Below are 22,747 nucleotides of genomic sequence, written 5' to 3' on the forward strand. Positions count from 1 at the left end.
TCTATTGTGTCATTTAAAGCTTGTGTTTCCTTATTAATTTTCTGTTTGGATGATCTGTCCATTGGTGTAAGTGAGGTGTTAAAGTCCCCCACTATTATTGTGTTACTGTCGATTTCCTCTTTTATAGCTGTTAGCAGTTGCCTTATGTATTGTGGTGCTCCTATGTTGGGTGCATATATATTTATAATTGTTTTATCTTCTTCTTGGATTGTTCCCTTGATCATTATGTAGTGTCCTTCCTTTTCTCTTACAACATTCTTTATTTTATTTTATTTTATTTTTATTTATTTATTATTATTTTTTTTTCTGCAGTATTCGGGCCTCCCTCTGCTGTGGCCTCTCCCGTTGCGGAGCACAGGCTCCGGACGCGCAGGCTCAGCGGCCGTGGCTCACGGGCCCAGCCGCTCCGCGGCATGTGGGATCCTCCCAGACCGGGGCGCGAATCCGGTTCCCCTGCGTCAGCAGGCGGAGCGCAACCACTGCGCCACCAGGGAAGCCCCAACATTCTTTATTTTAAAGTCTCTTTTATCTGATATGAGTATTGCTACTCCAGCTTTCTTTTGATTTCCATTTGCATGGAATATCTTTTTCCATCCTCTCACTTTCAGTCTCAATGTGTCCCTAGGTATGAAATGGGTCTCTTGTAGACAGTATATATATATTGGTCTTGTTTTTGTATCCATTCAGCAAGCCCGTGTGTTTTGGTTAGAGCATTTAATCCATTTACATTTAAGGTAATTATCGATATGTATGTTCCTATTAACATTTTCTTAATTGTTTTGGCTTTGTTTTTGTAGGTCCTTTTCTTCTCTTGTGTTTCCACTTAGAGAAGTTCCTTTAGCATTTTTTGTAGAGCTGGTTTGGTGGTGCTGAATTCTCTTAGCTTTTGCTTCTATGTAAAGCTTTTGATTTCTCCATTGAATCTGAACGAGATCCTTGCTGGGTAGAGTAATCTTGCTTGTAGATTCTTCCCTTTCATCACTTCAAGTATATCATGCCACTCCCTTCTGGCTCGTAGAGTTTCTGCTGAGAAGTCAGCTGTTAACTGTATGCGAGTTCCATTGTTATATCTTGTTTTTCCCTTACTTCTTTCAATAATTTTTCTTTGTCTTTAATTTTTGCCAATTTGATTACTATGTGTCTCGGTATGTTTCTCCTTGGGTTTATCCTGTATTGGACTCTCTGTGCTTCCTGGACTTGGGTGGCTATTTGAGGTCTCTTAGGCTGTCTTCGTTTCTTTTCATTCTTTTTTCTTTATTCTGTTCTGCAGCAGTGAATTCCACCATTCTGTCTTCCAGGTCACTTATCCGTTCTTCTGCCTCAGTTATTCTGCTATTGATTCCTTCTAGTGTAGTTTTCATTTCAGTTATTGTATTATTCATCTCTGTTTGTTCTTTAATTTTTCTAGGTCTTTGTTAAACAGTTCTTGCATCCTCTCCGTCTTTGCCTCCATTGTTTTGCCGAGGTTCTGGATCATCTTCACTATCATTATTCTGAATTCTTTTTCTGCGAGGTTGCCTGTATACACTTGATTAATTCTTTTTCTGGGGTTTTATCTTGTTCCTTCATCTGGTACATAGCTCTCTGCCTTTTCATCTTGTCTGTCTTTCTGTGAATGTGGTTTTTGTTCCACAGGCGGCAGGATTGTAGTTCTTCTTGCTTCTGCTGTCTGCCCTCTGGTGGATGAGGCTATCTAAGAGTCTTTTATAAGTTTCCTGATGGGAGGGACTTGTGTTAGGTAGAGCTGGCTGTTGCTCTGGTGGGCAGAGTTCAGTAAAACTTTAATCCACTTGTCTGCTGTTGGGTGGGGCTCATTCCTTCCTTGTTGGTTGTTTGGCCTGAGGCAACCCAACACTGGAGCCTACCTGGGCTCTTTGGTGGGGTTAATGGAAGACTCTGGGAGGGCTCACGCCAAGGAGTACTTCCCAGAACTTCTGCTGCCAGTGTCCTTGTTCCCACGGTGAGCCACAGCCACCCCCGCCTCTGCAGGATACCCTCCAACACTAGCAGGTAGGTCTGGTTCAGTCTCCTATGGGGTCACTGCTCCTTCCCCTGGTTCCGGATGAGCACACTACTTTGTGTGTGCCCTGCAAGAGTGGAGTTTCTGTTTCCCTCAGTCCTGTCGAAGTCCTGCAATCAAGTCCTGCTAGACTTCAAAGTCTGATTCTCTAGTAATTCCTCCTCCCGTTGCTGGACCCCCAGATTGGGAAGCCTGACGTGGTGCTCTGACCCACAGAAGTTCAGTGGGTGGACTTCTGTGGTATAAGTCTTCTCCAGTTTGTGAGTCACCCACCCAGCAGTTATGGGATTTTATTTTATTGTGATTGTGCCCCTCCTACTGTCTCATTGTGGCCTCTCCTTTGTCTTTGGATTTGGGATATCTTTTTTAGTGAGTTCTAGTGTGTTCCTGTCGATGACTGTTCAGCATTTAGTTGTGATTCTGGTATTCTTTTAAGAGGGAGTGAGAGCATGTCCTTCTACTCCACCATCTTCTAACACTGAGATTTCTTTTCACGAAGATGCAAATAGATTGTCTGATAGGTAGGTAGATAGGTAGATAGATAGATCTGTGTCTTCTCACCTTTTTATTGTTAGTACATAAATCACTGGTATAGTATAATACAGCAGTACACTGTGCATAGTAAATAACTCAGTGAACTGTGTTGATGCTGTCTTGAAGGTGCCATCACTAAATAATGTGGTATTGGCACTTAAATATCGAATATTGTCATATGTTCTGTAAGTAAGAAATCGTTATTCACCTGGAGCACCAGAATCGTACATAAGAAATCTTTCTCCACATCTGGTCACTTTATACTCCTCTGGAACTTAATTTCATGCAGTAAAGTTGGATTCGCAGGTCAATATCTGTTTTTAATTCTATTTGCAGTTGACCCTGGAATGATATGGATGTTAGGGGCACCAACTCCCACACAATCCAAAATCCAATTGTAACTCTACAGTTGGCCCTCGATATCCGTGGTTTGGCATCTTGGATGGTGTGGAACTGTAGAACGTACTTATTGAAAAAAAAACCCACATATAAGTGAGAATTTCCTATATTTTTTCCTTCCAGGAAGTTCTTTTTTTTTTTAACCTTTTTAAAAAATTGAACTATAGTTAATTTACAATGTGTGTTAGTTTCAGGTGTAAAGCAAAGTGATTCAGTTATATATATATCTATTATTTTTCAGATTCTTTTCCATTATAGGTTATTAGAAGATACAGAATATTGATTTCTGTGCTATACAGTAGGTCCTTCTTGATTATTTTATATATAGCAGTGTGTACATGTTAATCCCCAACTCCTAATTTGTCTCTCCCCCCACCACTATCCCCTATGGTAATCATTACTTTGTTTTCTATATCTGTGATTCTGTTTCTGTTTTGTAAATAAGTTCATTTGTATCATTTTTTTAGATTCCACATATAAGTTATATCATTATTTGTGTGTCTCAGTTCAGTAAATATGGTAATCTCTAGGTCCAGCCATGTTGCTGCAAATGACATTATTTCATTCTTTTTTTATGGCTGAGTAATATTCCATTGTATATAGATACCACGTCTTCTTTATCCATTCCTCTGTCAGTGGACATTTAGGTTGCTTCTATGTCTTTGCTATTGTAAATAGTGCTTTTATGAACACTGGGGTCTGTGTATTGTTTTTAATTAGAGTTTTCTCCAGATATATGCCCAGGAGTGAGAGTGCTGGATCATATGGTAACTCTATTTTTAGTTTTTTAAGGAACCTCCATACTGTTGTCCATAGTGGGTGCACCAATTTACATTCCCACCAACAGTATAGGAGGGTCCTGTTTTCTCCATACCCTCTCCAACATTTACTATTGTAGACTTTTTTAATGATAGCTATTCTGACTGGCGTGAGGTGATATCTCATTGTAGTTTTGATATGCATTTCTTTAATAATTAGCCATATTGAGCATCCTTTCATGTGCCTTTTGACCATCTGTATGTCTTCTTTTGAGAAACGTCTATTTAGGTCTTCTGCCCATTTTTTTAAGTTGTTTAAACTGTATATTTTAGAAATTAATTCCTTGTTGGTCACATCGTTAGCAAATATTTTCTCCCATTCTGCGGGTTGTCTTTTCATTTTGTTTATAGTTTCCTTTGCTGTACAAAAGATTTTGAGTTTAATTAGTTTCCCATTTGTTTTATTTTAATTTTTCTTTCCATTACTCTAGGAGATGGCTCAGAAAAGATATTGCTGCGATTTATGTCCAGGAGTGTTCTGCCTATGTTTTCCTCTAAGAGTTTTATAGTATCCAGTTTTACATTTAGGTCTTTAATACGTTTTGAGTTTATTTTTGTGTATGGTGTTAAAGTATGTTCTAATTTCATTCTTTGATGTGTAGCTGTCCAGTTTTCCCTGCACCATTTATTGAAGAGACTGTCTTTCCTCCATTGTGTAGTCTTGCCTCCTTTGTTGTAGATTAATTGACCATAGGTGGGTGGGTTTATTTCTGGGCTTTCTTTCCTGTTCCATTGATCTATATTTCTGTTTTTGTGACAGTACCATACTGTTTTGATTGTTGTTGCTTTGTAATATAGTCTGAAGTCAGGGAGCATGATTTCTCCATCTCTTTTCTTCTTTCTCAAGATTGTTATGGCTATTCATGGTATTTCGTGCTTCCATACAATTTTTAAAAGTTTTGTTCTAGTCTGTAAACAAATGCTGTTGGTAATTTGATAGGGATTGCATTGAATATGTGAATTACCTTGGATAGTATGGTCATTTTAACAATATTTATCCTTCCAATCAGGAACATGGTATATCTTTCCATCAGTTTGTGTCATCTTCAGTTTCTTTCCACAGTTTTTCAGAATACAGGTTTTTTGCCTCCTTAGATATTTTTAGTCCTAAGTATTTTATTCCTTTTGATGTGATGGTAAATGGGACTGTTTCCTTAATTTCTCTTTCTGATATTTTGTTGTTAGTGTATAGAAATACAGCACATTTCTGTATAGTAATTTTGTATCCTGCGACTTTACAGAATTCATAGGTGAGCTCTAGTAGATTTCTGTAAACGTCTTTAAGATTTTCTATGTCTATCATCATGTCATCTGCAAACAGTGACAGTTTTACTTCTTCCTTTTCAATTTGGATTCAGTTTATTTCTTTTTCTTTTCTAATTGCTGTCGCTAGGACTTCCAAAAGTAAGTTGAGTAAAAGTGGCCAGAGTGGACATCCTTGTCTTATTCCTGATCTTAGAAGAAATCTTTTTATTTTTTCACTGTTGGATATGATGTTATCTGTAGGTTTGTCATATGGCCTTTATCATGTTGAGGTATGTTCCTGCCATGCCCACTTTCTGAAGACTTTTTATCATACACGGACATTGAATTTTATCAAAACCCTTTTATGCATTATGGAGATGATCATATAGTTTTAATTCTTTAATTTTTTAATGTGGGGTATCACATTGATTGATTTGCAGATATTGAAAAATCCTTGCATCCATGGAATAAATCCCACTTGGCCATGGTGTATCATCCTTTTAATGTGTTGTTGGAGTTGGTTTGCTAGTATTTTGTTGAGGGTTTTGTGTCTATTTTCATCATTGATATTGGCCTGTATTTTTTTAAGTGTGTGTGTGATATCTGTGTCTGGCTTTGGTATCGGGGTGATGGTGGCATCATAGAATGAGTTTGGGAATGCTCCTTCCTCTGCAGTTTTTTGGAAGAGTTTCAGAAGGATAGGTGTTAAGTCTTCTCTAAATGTTTGATAGAACTTGCCTGTGAAGCCATCTGGTCCTGGACTTTTGTTTGTTGGAAGTTTCTTAATCACAGTTTTAATTTCAGTACTTGTGATTGGTCTGTTCCTATTTTCTATTTCTTCCTGTCTTAGGAGATTGTACTTTTCTAAGAATTTGCTCATTTCTTCTAGGTTGCCCATTTTATTGGCATATAGCTGCTGGTAGTAGTTTCTCATGATCCTTCATATTTCTGTTGTGCCCATTGTAACTTCTTTAACATTTCTAATTTTATTGATTTGAGCCCTCTCCCTTTTTTCTTGATGAGTTTGGCTAACGGTTTATCAATTTTATTTATCTTTTCAAAGAACCAGCTTTTAGTTTCATTGATATTTTCTGTTGTTTCTTTGTCTCTATTCCATTTATTTCTGCTCTGATCTTTATGATTTCTTTCCTTCTACTAACTTAGGGTTTTGTTTGTTCTTCTTTCTCTAGTTGCTTCAGGTGTAAGGTTAGGTTGTTTGAGATTTTTCTTGTTTCTTGAGGTAAGCTTGTATTGCTATAAAATTCCTTCTTAGAACTGCTTTTGCTGTGTCCCATAGGTTTTGGTTTGTCGTGTTTTCATTTTCATTTTTCTCTGAGAATTTTTTTATTTCTTCTGTGATTTCTTCAGTGATCCATTGGTTGTTTAGTAGCAGATTGTTTAGCCTCCATGTGTTTGTGTTTTTTGCAGTTTTTTTTTCCACTGTAGTTGATCTCTAGCCTCATAATGTTGTGGTCAGAAAAGATGGTTGATGTGATTTCACTTTTCTTAAATTTACTGAGGCTTGCTTTGTGACCCAGCATGTGACCTATCCTAGAGAACATTTCATGTATATTCTGCTGCTTTCAGATGGAATGCTCTATAAATATCAATTAAGTCCATCTGGTTTGATGTGTCATTTACGGCCTGTGTTTCCTTATTGATACTGTCTGGATGATCTGTCCATTGATGTAAGTGGGGTGTTAATGTCCCCCACTATTAGTTTTGTTACTATCAATTTTTCCTTTTACCTCTGTTAAAATTTGCTTTACATATTGAGGTGCTTCTATGTTGGATGCATATATATTTACCATTGTTATATCTTTTTCTTGGATTGGTCTTTTGATCATTGTGTAGTGTCCTTCTTTGTCTCTTGTGGCAGTCTTTATTTTAAAGTGTATTTTGTCTGATGTAAGTATTACTACTCAGTTTTCTTTTAATTTTCATTTTCATGGGATACCTTTTTCCATCCCCTCACTTTCAGTCTGCAGATGTTTCTAGATCTAAAATGAGTCTCATAGGCAGTATATACGAGTCCTCTTTTTGTATCCATTTACCCAGTCTGTGTCTTTTGGTTGCAGCCTTAGTCCCTTTACTTTTAAGGTAATTAATGATATGTATGTTCCTCTTGCCATTTTGTTAATGTTCTGGATTTGTTTTTGTATCCTTTTCCCTTTCTTTTATTCTCTTCTCTTGTTATTTGATGACTAACTTCACTGTTATGTTTGGATTCCTTTTTTTTTTTTGTATATATATTATTGATTTTTGTTTTGTGGTTACCATGAGGTTTTTGTATAGCAGTTCATATGTACATGTGCTTGTTTTAAGTTGCTGATCTCTTAATTTAAAATGCATTTTAGATACCGTACATTTGTATTCTCCTCCCCTCACAATTACTGTTTTTGATATTATATTTTACATCTGTTTTGTGTGTCCCTTAAATGTTTAGTGTGAATACAGATGATTTTACTACTTTCGTCTTTTAACCTTCTTAGTTTTGTGTGTGGATGTTTTCCTATCCTTATTGTATGTTTGCCTTTACCAGTGAGCTTTTCCATTTTGTAATTTTCTTGTTTCTAGTTGTTGCCTTTTTTTTTTCTGCCTATAGAAGTTCCTTTAGCATTTGTGCTGCTTTGGTGGTGCTGAATTCTTTTAGATTTTGCTTGTGTGTAAAGCTTTTGATTTCCCTATCAAATCCAAATGAGAGCCTTGCTGGGTAGAGTATTCTTGGTTGTAGGTTTTTCTCTTTTGTTGCTTTAAGTATATTGTGCCACTCCCTTCTGGCTTGCAGAGATTCTGCTGAAAAATCAGCTGATAGCTTTATGGGAGTTTCCTTGTATGTTACTTGTTACTTTTCCCTTGTTGCTTGTAACATTCTCTCTTTATCTTTATTTTTTGTCATTTTGATTACAGTGTATCTTGGTGTGTTCCTCTGTGGGTTAATCTTGTATGGGACTCTGCACTTCCTGAACTTGAGTGACTGTTTCCTTTTCCAGGTTGCGAAATTCTCAGCTATTTCTCTTCAAATATTTTCTCAGGTCCTTTCTCTCTCTCCTCATTCTGGAACCCCTATAATGCAAATACTAATGTATTTAATGTTGTTTCAGAGGTCTCTTAAACTGTCCTGATTCCTTTTCATTCTTTTTTCTGCTCAGTGGCAGTGATTTCCACTACTCTGTCACCTCATTTTGTGTAAATTGCTATTTGTATTTTTATGTATGTGGTAGGTTAGTTACGTTTCTCAACCTTGGAGAAATGGCCCTCTGTAGGAGATATCCTATGCATCCCAGCAGTACACTCTCCTCTTGTCACTCAAGGGACAGGGGCCAACTGATCCCAGGGTATTATGTGGCCTGTGTTTGCAGACTCCATCTGCAGGCTTTGGGAATGTAGTTTTCTTACTTTTGGTGGGTGTCTGCCTCCTGGTGGGTGAGGCTGGTCTAGAGCAGGGTTCCCCAACCCCCAGGACACCGACTGGTACCAGTCCGTGGCCTGTTAGGAACTGGGCCACACATCAGGAGGTGAGTGGCAGGCGAGCAAGCAAGGCTTCATCTGTATTTACACCTGCTCCGCATAGCTTGCATTACTGCCTGAGCTCCACTTCCTGTCAGATCAGCAGCGACATTAGATTCTCATAGGAGCGTGAACCCTACAGTGAACTGTGCGTGCAAGGGATCTAGGTTGCATACCTATTATGAGAATCTAATGCGTGATGATCTGAGGTGGAGCTGAGGTGCGGTGATGCTAGCACTGTGGAGTGGCTGCAAATACAGATTATCATTAGCAGAGTGGTTTGACTGCACAGAGACCATAATAAATCAATTGCTTTCAGACTCATATCAAAACCCTGTCAGTGAGTGGTAGGTGACAATTAAGCTGCATCTGGTGGCAGGCTTTAAGTCAGAATCTGAAACTTATTTTAGTCCGCATGTGGCCCACCCATTATTTTCTTTACCACTTCCATCTGCACCTCTTTCCTGCACTGTGCACTTGTCTCAGTCACAGTTTTGGTTAGCCCACAAGCTAAATCCTAGCCAAAATGAGTAAAAAACAAACATCACTGGAAAGCTTCTTTGAAAAGGGGGAAAGACCCAGTGATGAGATAGCAGAAGACTCTAAGGCAGAAGGCTCTAAGACTGCCAACAAAAAGAAAGCTGCATTTAAAAGAAAATGCAGAGTGCTACTTAAATTACAGGTTCATTGCAACAGGTGATTCATATTCTCCAAGCCCACTTTGTAGAATATTGGCAACCCGGCTATCCACCGAAGCCATGAAACCTTCAAAACTGCTTTGCCACACGGAGACCAAGTACCCTGCATTAAAAGACAAGGCTTTGGAGTTTTTCAAAAGAAAAAAACGTGAATATGAAGAACAGAAGCACTTATTGAAGGCCAACACTTCATCTTTGTGTCTGCACTGAGAGCATCATTCTTAGTGGCTAACAGCATTGTTAAAGCTAAGAAGCCCTTTACTGTTGGTGAGTAGTTGATCCTGCCTGCTGCTAAGGACATTTGTCATGAGCTTTTAGGAGAGGCTGCAGTTCAAAAGGTGGCACGTGTTCCTCTATCAGGTAGCACCACAACTAGACAAACTGATGAAATAACAGAGGATATTGAGGCACAATTGTTAGAGAAGATTAATGAGTGACCGTGGTATGCAATCCAGGTTGACGAGTCTACCAGTGTTGACAACAAGGCAACAATGCTTGTTTTGGTGAGATATATTTTTCAGGAGGATGTGCATGAGGATATGTTATGTACACTTTTGTTACCAACCATCAACACAGCTGCAGAATTTTTCAAGCCTTTGAATGATTACATATCAGGAAAACTGAATTGATCATTTTGTGTTGGCATATGCACAGACAGAGTAGCTTCCATGACTGGATGGCTTTCTGGTTTTACTACTCGGGTCAAAGGGGTCACTTCTGAATGTGGGTCTACGCACTGTGTCATCCATAGAGAAATACTGCTATCCAAAAAATGTCACCTGAACTTAAGAACGTTTTGCAGGATGTAATTAAAATTATCAACCGCATTAAAGTACATGCCTTTAACTCATGTCTGTTTGCACAACTCTGTGAGGAGATGGACACAGAGCACACACGTCTTCTCTTATACACAGAAGTGAGATGGCTTTCTAAAGGTAGATCACTGGCCAGAGTTTTTGAGTTACGAGAGCTGCTCCAGGGATTTCTTTTAGAAAAACAGTCACCACTGGCAGCACATTTCAGTGACGCAGAATGGGTCATAAAACTTGCTTACTTGTGTGACATATTCAACCTGCTCAATGAACTCAATCTGTCACTTCAGGGGAGAAGGACAACTGTGTTCAAGTCAGCAGATAAAGTGACTGCATTCAAAGCCAAACTAATTATGGGGGCGATTGAGTGAACTTTGGGATTTATGACATGTTTCATACATTAACAGAGATTTTGAAAGAGACTGCACCAGGACCACTTTTCTCCCAGCTGGTGCATGGTCACCTATCTCAGCTTTGAAAAGAGTTTGAGCATTACTTCCCAACTACAAAAGACCCCCGAAGTGGGAAGGAATAGATCCGTGACCCATTTGTGAATAAGCCAGGTGAATCAACTTTGTCCATGCTAGAAGAGGATCAACTTCTTGAGATCGCAAATGACGGTGGCCTTAAAGTGTGTTTGAGACAACTTGAAATCTCCATACGTTTTGGATTAAAGTGAAGGTGGAATATCCTGAGATTGCCACAAAAGCACTGAAAAGCCTGCTTCCATTTCCAGCATCCTGTCTTTGTGAAGCAGGGTTTTCTGCAGTGAGAGCAACCAAAACGAGATTACGGAGGAGACTGGACATAAGCAACACACTTTGGGTCACTGTCTCCCATCACTCCTGGATGGGACCATCTAGTTGCAGGAAAACAAGCTCAGGGCTCCCACTGATTCTGCATTATGGTGAGTTGTCTAATTATTTCATTACATATTACAATGTAATAATAATAGAAATAAAGTGCACAATAAATGTAATGCACTTGAATCATTCCAAAACCATCCCCCCACCCCCGGTCCATGAAAAAATTGTCTTCCATGAAACCAGTGCCTGGTGCCAAAAAAGTTGGGGACTGCTGGTCTAGATTCTTGTGCAGGCTTTCTGGTGGGAGGGACTGGTATCTGTGCACTGGTGGGTGGAGTTGGGTTTTGACCCTCTAGTGAGCAGGGCCTTATCAAGGGGTGTGTTTATCGGGCAGCTGTGTGCTCAGGAAGACTTTAAGCAGCCTCTCTGCTGATGGGTGGGGCTGTGTTCCTGCCTTGTCAGTTGTTTGGCCTGAGGTATCCCAGCACTGGAGCCTATGGGCTGTTAGGTAGGGCCAGGTCCTGGTGCCAAGATGTCAGCTTCCAGGAGACGTCACACAGATGAATGATTCCCGATAGGTTTGCCACCAGTGTCTATGTCCCCAGGGTGAGCCACAGCCACCCCCTCCCTCCCCCAGGAGACCCTCCAAGACCAGAAGGTAGGTCTGTCTCAGGCTCCTATCAAATTACTGCTTTTGCCCTTGGTCCTGGCACATGTGAGAGTTTCTGTGCACCCTTTAAGATTGAATTCTCTATTTCCCCTAATCCTGTGGAGCTCCTGAAATCAAGCCTTGCTGGTCATCAAAGCCAAATGCTCTGGGGACTCCTCTTCCTGGTGTTGACCCCTGGGCTCGGGACCCTGACGTGGGCCTCAGAACTCTTACTCCTGTGGCAGAACCTCTGTAATATAATTATTTTCCAGTTTGTGGGTCACCCACCCAGGTGATATGGGATTTGATTATATCGCAAGTCTGCCCCCTCGTAACTGTCTTGTTTTGGTTCCTTCTTTATTTCTTTAGTTATAGAAGATCTTTTCTGGTAGGTTCCAGACTTTTTCATCAACGGTTGCTGTGCAGTTGTGATTTTGGTGTGCTTGTGAGAGGAGGTGAGCTTAGGGTCCTTCTACACCTCCATCTTGGCCGCTCCTCCCGAGAATTTTAAATTAAAGATGTCATATTGCCAAGGAACAGAACAGAAGAGGGGTTATCTATTTATTTCTTTTGTAGCTGTCTGACCAATAGTCTCTGCTTTACTGGTAGGGAAAACCTTTCTTATGTCTTATGGATCTGACATCTGGCCAATAGGAAGGATCAGCCAATAGGTAGACACTGAGGAGGGCATGGTGGTCTATGTGGATTGGCAGGTAAGTGTGGGAGTCACATCCCCTGAGACTTCTCCAAATAGCAACAGACCAAGATGGTGCCTTTATAGGACATCAGTTCAACGGAAACATTACCCATTAACCCTGAGTGATGGGATAGTTATAAGCGTGTTAATTGGTTACCTGGTGTCTCCTCATGGTGCTCTTACATTCCACTGCTATGTGGTAGGAAAGCCACACATTTCTCACTCCTCCAGAAAAAGCAAGATGCTTTGTAAAGTGTTTACATCTATGTGTTTACCACCCATTTTACATAGTGTCTTAACCAAGCCTCTCCTTTCAAACTCTGCTCTTGCTTAACTACCCAGCCACATCCAACCAAATGCCCAGTGACATATTAACACACCATGTATGGCAAGATCCCATCCTCCACTTGTTGTCCTCTGTGCATTTCTCTAACTGTAGGACTCATCATTGGTATGCATAGTTAATATTAATCCCACTCTTCTTCAAGATTTGAATTCCAGTCCATCTACTTAACCCCGTGTGCCATTACCAGCTAGGCTACCAAGGCAAGAAGGGTTATTCTGGACACAACACAATCATTGGACCAATAAAACATTATAGTATTTTTTTATGTATTAATCCTGTAAACCAAAAGTATAAATAAACATTATGGCCTATGTGAACCCAGGGACACTTTCTAAGTGTGGACGTTTGTGACCATATGAAATGTCAAGGATTGTTTGGCATGGACAATGTGCCCATGGACATTTTTGATAAGACCAAATTTCAAGGATCTTTTGTTGTGGACCAAATGTCTCAGTAGAGGTTTTGGACAGGACCAAATGTCTGCTAATCATCCAAACTCATTCACAGTTTATTCCCACCCTACATTTCCTTTTTCACCTTCCTCCATTCCATCTCTGTCAACCCTCACTGTTGCCTCTCTTTGGTCCAGGTTTCTCTCAGTTCCTTGAAAATGATAATTTACTTTCATGCATCTGTAACTAGTTTTGATTCTCTACATTCTCCATTGTGGAACTTATTCATCCTTCAAGACTGAGTTTAAATATTAATCTTTGATCAACTCACTCAGGAAAATTTAGCTGCTTCCCTGTCTTCTAAGCTGTTTATAAGCACCTTAATTATAACATGTAACCCATTAAGATTTGTGTGCATGTTCTGTCTAGACTCTGAGCCTCTAAAAGGCAGGGCCTATGTGTCTTTCATCTTAATACTTCATAGGTTAAGCATATTATAGGCAGTTATTAATTGTTTGTTGAATGTGATATAAACTTGATTCTAATTTCTTCCTCCTTTTGTTTCATGACTGAATTGGAATAGTTTGTTAAAGATCATTCGTGAACCTTAAATGCTCAATTATAAATGAAAAATAGAATAACAGATGAAAACAAGTATAATTGAGTCTGTTTATTGGAGTGAGAGGGAGAGCCTTCTCAAATGGAATATTTACTTTTAGTTTGATTATAAAAATTTTTACATAATGAAGTTCTTTATTTCAAAGCCACTATTAAGACTTAGAATGGTACTTGTACTACAATAATAATTTTGTCTTTTACTACATTCAAACCCTAAATTCTGAAACTACTGCTTATTAGCTGTGTGGTTAAAGAGAGAAGAGTGCTAGGCACTTTGCATATATTATTTCTAATTTTCATAATAACCCTATCATGTAGATATGCTTATTTTATAGATGAGGAAACAGGTTCAGAGAGGTGAATTAGTTTAGTCCAAATCATGAAGCAGGTAGATAGTTGTGTTGAGATGAAAGAAACTTTTTGTTAATGTTTTCAAATGAATAATCACAAAAAGGAAATGTATAATTCAATATGTTACAATTGAATAATGCTTTTTAACTATGACATGTTAAAAAGATTGTTATTGTTATTGACAGTCTACAAATAAGCCATCAAAGTAGTTCCTAAATAATAGTCTATAAAAGAAAATTTTATCTGTAACTTCATCATCAATTTTTTGTTTTAATTGAGCCATCACTCCTCCACAGGTACAGTTGGCACTTACCAGTGCAATTCTGTTTAGGTTAGTGCCAGTCAGTCTCATTTAGCAGGGATCTGTCATTCATCTCCTGACTGCTAGTGTCTTTCTTTGAGTCACTCATATTTGGACTCAAAAGAAGATGCTTATGTGTAGCTTTAAGTTTTTCTTTTTAAGGGTACTTTCTCACTCGCATTTCTTTACTTATGGATCAATACCTATATTAAAAGTTCTTGATTTTCTGCACACACACACACACACACACACTACTCAACCATAAAAACATATATATACCAAACATATATATGTATGTATGTATATATATATAAACACACACACACACACACACACACACCACATCTTCTTTCTCTATCTGTTGTATTTATCTATTTATCTGTTCATGGATACTTAGGTCACTACCGTATCTTGGCTCTTGTGAATAATGCTGCTGTGAACATTGGGGTGCATATATATTTTTGAATTATTGTTTTCATTTTCTTCGGATAAATACCTAGGAGCAGCATTGCTGGATTGGATGGTAGTTCTAGTTTTAATTTTTTGAGGAACCTCCATTATGTTTTTCACAGTGGCTGTACCAATTTACATTTCCACCAGTGCATGAGGGTTCCCTTTAATCCACATCCTCACCAACACTTCCTATTTCTTACCTTTTTGATGATAGCCATTCTGACAAGTGTGAATTGATGTCTCAGTGTTGATATTATTTGCATTTCCCTGATAATTAGTGATGTTGAGAATCTTTTCATGTGCCTATTAGGCCATCTGTATGTTCTCTTTGGAGAAATGCCTGGTGAGGTCCTCTGCCCTTTTCTTACTGGATATTTTTTTAAATATTGTGTTATATGAGTTCTTGGTATATTTTGGATATTAACCCCTTATTGGACATACCATTTGCAAATATTTTCTCCGATTTAGTAGGTTGCCTTTTTGTTTCCATTGCTGTACAGAAGTAAGTTTGATTAGGTCTCATTTATTTATTTGTGCTTTTGTTGCCCTTGCTTGAGGAGACATATCTAAAAAAATATTGTTAAGAGCAATGTCAAAAAGCATATTGCCTATGTTTTCATCTAGAAATTTTAAGGTTTCAGGTCTTACATTTAAGTTTTTAATTCATTTTGAATTTATTTTTGTGTATGGTGTGAGAAAATGTTCTAGTTATTCTTTTACATGTAGCTGTTCAGTTTTCCCAGCACCCCATATAGAACAGACTCTCTTTTCCACATTGTGTGTTCATGCCTCTTTTGTCATATATTAGTTGACTATGTGTGTGTGGTTTATTTCTACACTCTCTATCCTGTTCCACTGATCTTTGTGTCTGTTTTTGTACCAGTACAATACGGTTTTGGTAACTGTAGCTTTGTAGGATAGCCTGAAGTCAGGGAGTACGTTTCTACCAGCTGTGTTCTTTCTTCTCAAGATTGCTTTTGATATTCGGGGTCTTTTTTGGTCCCATACAAATTTTAAGATTATTTGTTCTAGGTCTGTGAAAAATGCCATGGGTATTTTGATAGAGATTGCTTTAAATCTGTAGATTTCTTTGGGTAGTATGGACATTTTAACAGTATTAATTCTTTAAATCCATGAACATAGGATATCTTTCCATTTATTTTTATCATCTTCTGTTTTCTTCATCAATATGCTGTAGTTCAGTGTACTGATATTTCACCTCCTTGGTAAAATTTATTCCCAGGTATTTTGTTCTTTTTGATGCAGTTGTAAATGGGATTGTCTTCTTGATTTCTCTTTCTGATAATTTGTTTTTAGTCTATAAAAGTGCAGCATATTTCTATAAATTTATCTTATATCCTGCTTCCTCATTGAATTCATTTACTATTTCTAATAGTTTTTTGGTGGAGTCTTTAGGATTTTCTATATATAGTATCATGTCATCTACAAATAGTGACAGTTTTACTCCTTCCCTCCAATTTTGGTGCCTTTTATTTCTTCTTTGTGTCTAAATTCTGTGGCAAGGACATTTAATACTATGTTAAATAGAAGTGGCAAGAATGGGCATTGTTGTATTTTTCCTGATCTTAGAGGAAAATCTTTCAGATTTTTACCATTGAGTATGATGTTAGCTGTGTTTGTCATAAATGGCCTTTATTATGTTGAAGTGTGTTCCCTCTATACCAACTTTGATAAGAGTTTTTATTATGAATGGATGTTGAATTTTGTCAAATGCTTTTTCTGAATTCGTTGAAATGGTCATACAATTTTTATTCTTTGTTTTGTTAATGTGATATATCACATTAACTGATTTGTGGATGTTGAACCATCCTTTCATCCCTGGAGTAAATCCCACTTGATCATGATGTATGATGCATTTTATGGATTGTTGAATTCAGCTTGCTAACATTTTCAGGGGAATTTTGCATCTGTGTTCATCAGGGATATTGGCCTGTAGTTTTCCTTTTTGTATCAGGGTAATGCTGGCCTTGTAGAATGAGTTTGGGAGTATTCCCACCTCTTAAATTTTTGGAATAGTTTAAAAGGATAGGTATTAACTCTTATGCAGATATTTAGTAGAATTCCCCTGTGGAAGCATCTGTCCTGGATATTTTTTTTTTGGTAGTTTTTTGATTACTCATTCAACTTCATTACAAGTAATTGGTCTGTTCAGATTTTCTATTTTTTTCCTGCTTCAGTCTTGAAAGATTATATGTTTCTAAGAATTTATCCATTTATTCTAGGTTGTCCAATTTGTTGGCATATAACTGTTCAAAGTATTTTCTTCTGATTGTATTTCTGTGATGTTGATTGTAACTTCTCTTTCATTTCTAATTTTATTTGAACCCTCTCTATGTTTTTCTTGATGAATCTGGATAAAATTGTATTAATTTTGTTTATCTTTTCAGAAAAAACAGCTTTAATTTCATTGATCTTTTCTATTGTTTTTATTCTTTCCTTCCTTCAGCTGACTTTGGGCTTTGTTTGTTTCTCTTTTCTATTTCCTTTAGATGTAAAGCTAGGTTGTTTATTTGAGACTTTTCTTGTTTCTTGAAATAGGCCTGTATTGCTATAAACTTCCATCTTAGAACTTCTTTTGCTGTGTTCCATAGATTTTGGAAAGTTGTGATTCTGTTTTCATTCATCTCAAGGTATTTTTTCACTTCCTCCTTTAGTTCTTTTTATACATTGTTTTTTTTAGTAGCATGTTGTTTGGTCTCCAGATTTTTGTGTTTTTTCCTGTTTTACTTTCTGTAATTGATCCTAACTGCATACATACCCTTGTGGTTTGGAAAAGATGCTTGATGATTTTGATCTTTTTAAATCATTGAGACTTGTTTTGTTCCATAGCCTGTGATTTATCTTGAAGAAAGTTCCAGGTGCACTTGAAAAGAATGTATATTCTGCAGTTTGGGGGTTGAATGTTCAGTAGATATCTATTAAGTCTTTCTGGTAAATTGTGTTATTTAAGGCCACTTTTTATTAATTTTCTGTCTGGATGATCTACTTATTGATGTAAATAGGGTGTTAAAGTCCCCTACTTTTATTGCATTACTGTCAATTTCTTCTTTTATGTATGTTAATATTTGCTTTATATATTTAAGGTGCTTCTATTTTAGCTGCATATATGTTTATGAATATAATATTCTCTTCTTGGATTGACCCCTTTATCACTTTATAATGCCTTTCTTTGTCTTTTGTTATAGACTTTGTTTTAAAGTCAAGTTTTTCTGATATAGTATTGCTACCTCAGCTTTCTTTCTGTTTCCATTTGCATGTTATAATCTTTCTCCATCCCTTCACAGTCTGTGTTTGTCTTTAGCTCTGAAATGTGTCTCTTGTAAGCAGCTTATAGATGGGTCTTGTTTGTTTTTTTCTTTGTTTGCTTGTTTGATTTGAAATCCCGCCAGCCACCCTATGTCTTTTGATTGGAGTGTTTAGTCCATTGACATTTAAAGTGATTATTGATAGGTATGTACTACTTGGCATTTTGTTACTTGCTTTCTGGTTATTTTTGTAGTTCTTCTGTATTCTTTTCTTCTTTTTTAGTCTCTTCCCTTGTGGTTTGATGATTTTCTTTAGTGTAATGTTTGGATTCCTTTCTCTTTGTTTTTTGTATAGCTGTTGTATGTTTTGATTTGTGATTAAAAAATCAAAATATACAAAATTACAAAATCAAAATATATGAGATATTTATATCTCATTGTTTTAAACTGGTAGTTGTTTAAGTTTAAACACATTCTAAAAGCTCTACTTTTTAAATCTCCCTCCTACATTTTATGTTTTGGTTTCATATTTTGCATCTTTATGTGTATCTCTTAGCTGCTTGTTATAGTTACAGTTGACGGCACAATTTTTGTCTTTTACTGCTTGTATTTGCTTGGTCCACTGCCTTTCTTGTATATTTACCTTTACCAGAGAGTTTTTCCTTCATATATTTTCTCATTTCTTGTTATAGCCCATTATTTTTCCTTACAGAAGACCCTTTAACATTTCTTATAAAGCCAGTTTAGTGGTGACAAACTCTTAGTTTTTGTATGTCTAGGAATCTCTTTATCTCTTCTTCAGTTCTGAATGATAACCTTACTGGGTTGAGTTTCCTTGGTTGGGTTGTTTTTTTTTTTCTTTTAGCACTTTAAATGTATCATAACATTACCTTCTGGCTTGCAAAGTTTCTGCTAAAAAAATCAGCTAATCACCATATGGGGGTTCCTTTATATGTGACTCTGATTTTCTCTTGCTGCCTGTAAAATTCTCTCTTTGTCTTTAACTTTTGCCATTTTAATTATGATAGGCCTTGGTATGGGTCTCTTTGGGTTCTTCTTATTTGGGATTCTCTGTGCTTCCTGGATCAGGGTATCTGTTTTCTTCTTCAGATGAGAGTTTTCAGACGTTATTTCATCAGTTACTTTTTCTGCCCCTTTCTCTCTTGCTTCTCCTTCCAGGACCCCTATAATGCAAGTATTAGTATGTTTGATGTTGTCCTAGAGATTCCCTTAAACCTCATCATTTTCAAAATTCTTTTTGGTGTTCTGATTGAGTGATTTCCACTATTCTCTCTTCTAGGTCACTTATGCATTCTTCATCACCCATTTTGCTGTTAATTCCTTCTAGTGTATTTTGTATTTCAGTTATTGTATTCTTCAGCTCTGATTGATTCCTTTTTATATTTGCTAGTTCTTTATTGAAGTTCTCACTGTGTCTTTCAATTCTTTTCCTGACGTAATAGCATTTTTATGACCATTGCTTTGAATTATTTATCAGGTAAATGATTTGTCTCCATTTCATTAGGGTCCCCCCCAGCCTGGGGTTTTATCTTGCTCTTTCATTTGGAACATATTCTCCTGTCTTCTCATTTTGTTTGACTTTCTCTGTTTGTCTCTATGAAATAGGCAAAACAGTTCCCTATCCCAATCTTGAAGGCATGTCCTTGTACATGAGCATCCCTATGTAGTGTGCATGTGTCCCGTGGCTTTGGTGGGAGAGTGAGCACCGGCCACTTCTTCTCCTGGGGTGTGCTGGCAGCTGTTGCCTTGACTTGGGGTGGGCTGGGGTTGGAGGGGTAAGAGCATGAGCCTGGTGTGAGCTGGGGCTTCTCCCATGGCATGATGGAGGTTGCCACCTTGGCAGGTTCAGAACTGGAGGTCCTGGAACTGAAGCCTAGCACTGGCAGTGGCTTCTTATGTGGCATCGTGATGTTTGCCTTAGTGAGGGCTGAGGCCTTGGGCAGAAGGGCTGGAGTTTATGCCCAGCACTAGCTGCTATCCCTGGCAAGATAGTGGTCATAGCCTTGGCCAGAGGTGGGGTTAGGGCCTGAGGGTCTGGAGCCAAATTTCAGAGGGAGTCATGGCTTTTCCTTGGCTTGATGGCAGACACTGCCTTATCTAGGGGCAAGGCTGGGGCTCAACAGGCTGGAGGGACTAGAGCCATGGTCCAGAGCAAATCACAGTCTCTCCCCAGTAGCATTGTGGTGGACATCGTAGCTAGGGAATGGGCCCAGGCCCGAAGGGCTGGAACCTCAGTCAGAGCTACCTGTGGCTTCTCTCCTCCTCGATGGTGGCCACCACATTGGTCAAAAATGAGCCTTGAGCAGGAGGGTCTGGAGCTGGAGCCTGGTGCAGGGTGGAGAGGGTGTGCTAGGGAGGTCCTGGCAGGCCAGTCAGAGCACCAGGCACTTTTCAGCATGCTGCCTCTGTGCTGGGACTGGAAACAAGCAAGTCTGTGCAAATTCTTTTTAAGAGCGGAGTCTCAGTTTCCTACAGCCCTCTGGTAATCCCCACTGGTTTTCACACTATCCAAGGGAGCTCCTCTTCCCAGTGCCAGACCCCAGGGCTGTGATGCCCAATGAGGGGCTCAAACCCCTCACTCCTTAAGGAGGATCCCCAAGCCTGTGATATCCTACTCTTCTGGGCCACCTGCCAGGGGTGTGAGTCCCAACTAGCTTAGTTCTCCTCTCTTACCATACTCGGTTTGGCTATTTTTTTATATCCTTGGCTGTAAAAGAGCTGCTCTGCTAGTCTTCAAGTTGTTCTCATGGAGAGTTGATCTATTTGTAGTTGTAGTTTTGATGTGTTCATGGGGGAAGGTGAACTCAGAGTCTTTCCTACTCTGCCATCTTGATCCCGCCTTTCAAATAATATAAGTTTTTTCTTGTTTTTAAACGGAAAATCAGTGCTTCTACTCTTTAAAATAAAAATTTAGCAATGTATAAAATTAAGGTTCTCAGAAAGATTAACTTTTCATTAAAATTAATTTTTCAGAAATAAAACCTTTGAAACACTATTAAGGGGCAGTTAATCTTTGCGCAGTTAAAGGTGTACAAATATATATGTGCATGTATGCATGTCTGTGTAAACATACTTTTTTATGCAAATAGGAGCATTTTCCAGGAATTGATTCCCGAGTACTGAGACTATAGCATAAAACTCATACTACTATTGGCCACTCAGTTTTGTTAAGAAAATCAAGATCATTATAGGTTTCAAAGTAGAGCTTTATTCTGTACTGCAGCTAAATTAATTTTAATATTTGAAACAGTTGCACATCTTTTCATAGTTCCTAGGGGACCAAAGTTAATAAATACCTTTATCCTTCACACTGGTAGAATTTAATAAAATAGGGTTAGAGCATACCTAAAGAGAAGTAGTCAATGAGTAGGTTGGCATACTGGGGATCATACCACTGTGGCCCAAATCAGGGTCTGGCAGAATCCACATGAAGTGCCAGACCATCTAGGACAGTCTTTAATAGGTGAGACTGGGTTAAAGGCCAGCAGTAGGCCAAACAGGCACGTGGTTAGTGAAAAAAATGTCAACAAAGAAAAGGAGAAAATAGTTACAGGGGGTGGGTTGGAGCATGGGAAGAAAAAGCCCGGTGGCACAGGGGTCAGTCAGGTTATGGTCAGGGAAAGAACCAGAGACCCACACGAGGAACTCAGATTTCAGCTCTATGAATCCTTTTTCGAAGACGATTGGGAAGAAGTACAAGACAGCATCTAATATGCCAGGGAACCTGGCCAGATAGCAGTGGGAGGGGAACAGATCATGGCCCCAGTTACAATTGGACTACATATAAGAGCCCAGCCTATTGATTTAACTGATTTTTTTCTACATTCTTGAATTAGTACTTCTCTGACTTGGGGTGTGAAGGTATTCTTACATTTTGCATGTCTGAGAATGGCAAAAATAAAATGAATAGTTCATTTATGCCTTGAGGATACATGGTTACTGTCAGAATTTTTTTCAGAGCTCTCTAAACTCTTTGACCCAAAAGATGGATTTCTTAACTAAATTGATTTCTTGACTCACTAATGGGTTGAAACCTGCAGTTTGAAAAACACTGCTTTGAAGATCGTTGATGGATTGTAACTGTGCCTCTTCCTCTGGGATCCCACATCTCATGCTTCCGTTCAAAATGAGCCAGTCAGTTTGGAAGTATTAAAAGCCATTTGGTTTGCCTGCTGCTGTTGCTGCTTCTTCCTCAAAATTGCACAGCAGTACTTCTCGGTAGACTCATTGAAAAGAAAAATAAGTTCAAGTGAGGGATTCAGTTCAATTCAATATATTTGTTTAGCAAGCTCCTGCCATGTGCCAGGCCCTATACTGGGTGCTTGAGGAAAAAGCAGGACCTTTTTCTTGGAGAACCTAGGTTACTGAAGGGAAAAAGATGGAAATAAAGTCTAATGATGGGCATCTTATGAGGTGCACTAGAGGTGCAAAGGAGGAAGTAGTCAGTTTTCCCTGAGAAAGACTGAAAATGTTTCACAGGGGACATGACACTTGAGCTGAGTCTGGTAAGATGAACAGATATTAAGTTATCTTAGAAAATGAAAGGTTTTTGCTAGCTAGACAAGGCGGTAAATAGCAGTCCAGGCAGTGAGAGTAATGTGAAGAAAAATACATAGGCATGAATTAGCCTGATTCTTTCTTTGGACCTCACATTGTTCACTATGAGAAGACAAAAGACTGGTAGCTGATGGGGAAGAACTCAATGACAGATGTACAGGTTTTGTTGAGGAGACCTTTTGGCAAGAGAGAGGCACTGATAACAGGTTTAAATTTTAGGAAGATGATTCTTTTTTTTTTTTTTTTTTTTTTTT

The 22,747-nt window shown here is 38.3% G+C and overlaps 1 protein-coding gene across 9 annotated transcripts in view; it reads left to right on the forward strand.

The window, feature by feature from the left end:
* Positions 1 to 22,747, forward strand: part of RNF180 (ring finger protein 180) — a 302,861-nt gene that overhangs the window by 124,715 nt on the left and 155,399 nt on the right. The window lies entirely within an intron of this gene.

Source organism: Physeter macrocephalus, chromosome 8 (genome assembly GCF_002837175.3).
Source record: "Physeter macrocephalus isolate SW-GA chromosome 8, ASM283717v5, whole genome shotgun sequence".
In the NCBI taxonomy this organism is placed as follows: Eukaryota; Metazoa; Chordata; class Mammalia; order Artiodactyla; family Physeteridae; genus Physeter; species Physeter macrocephalus.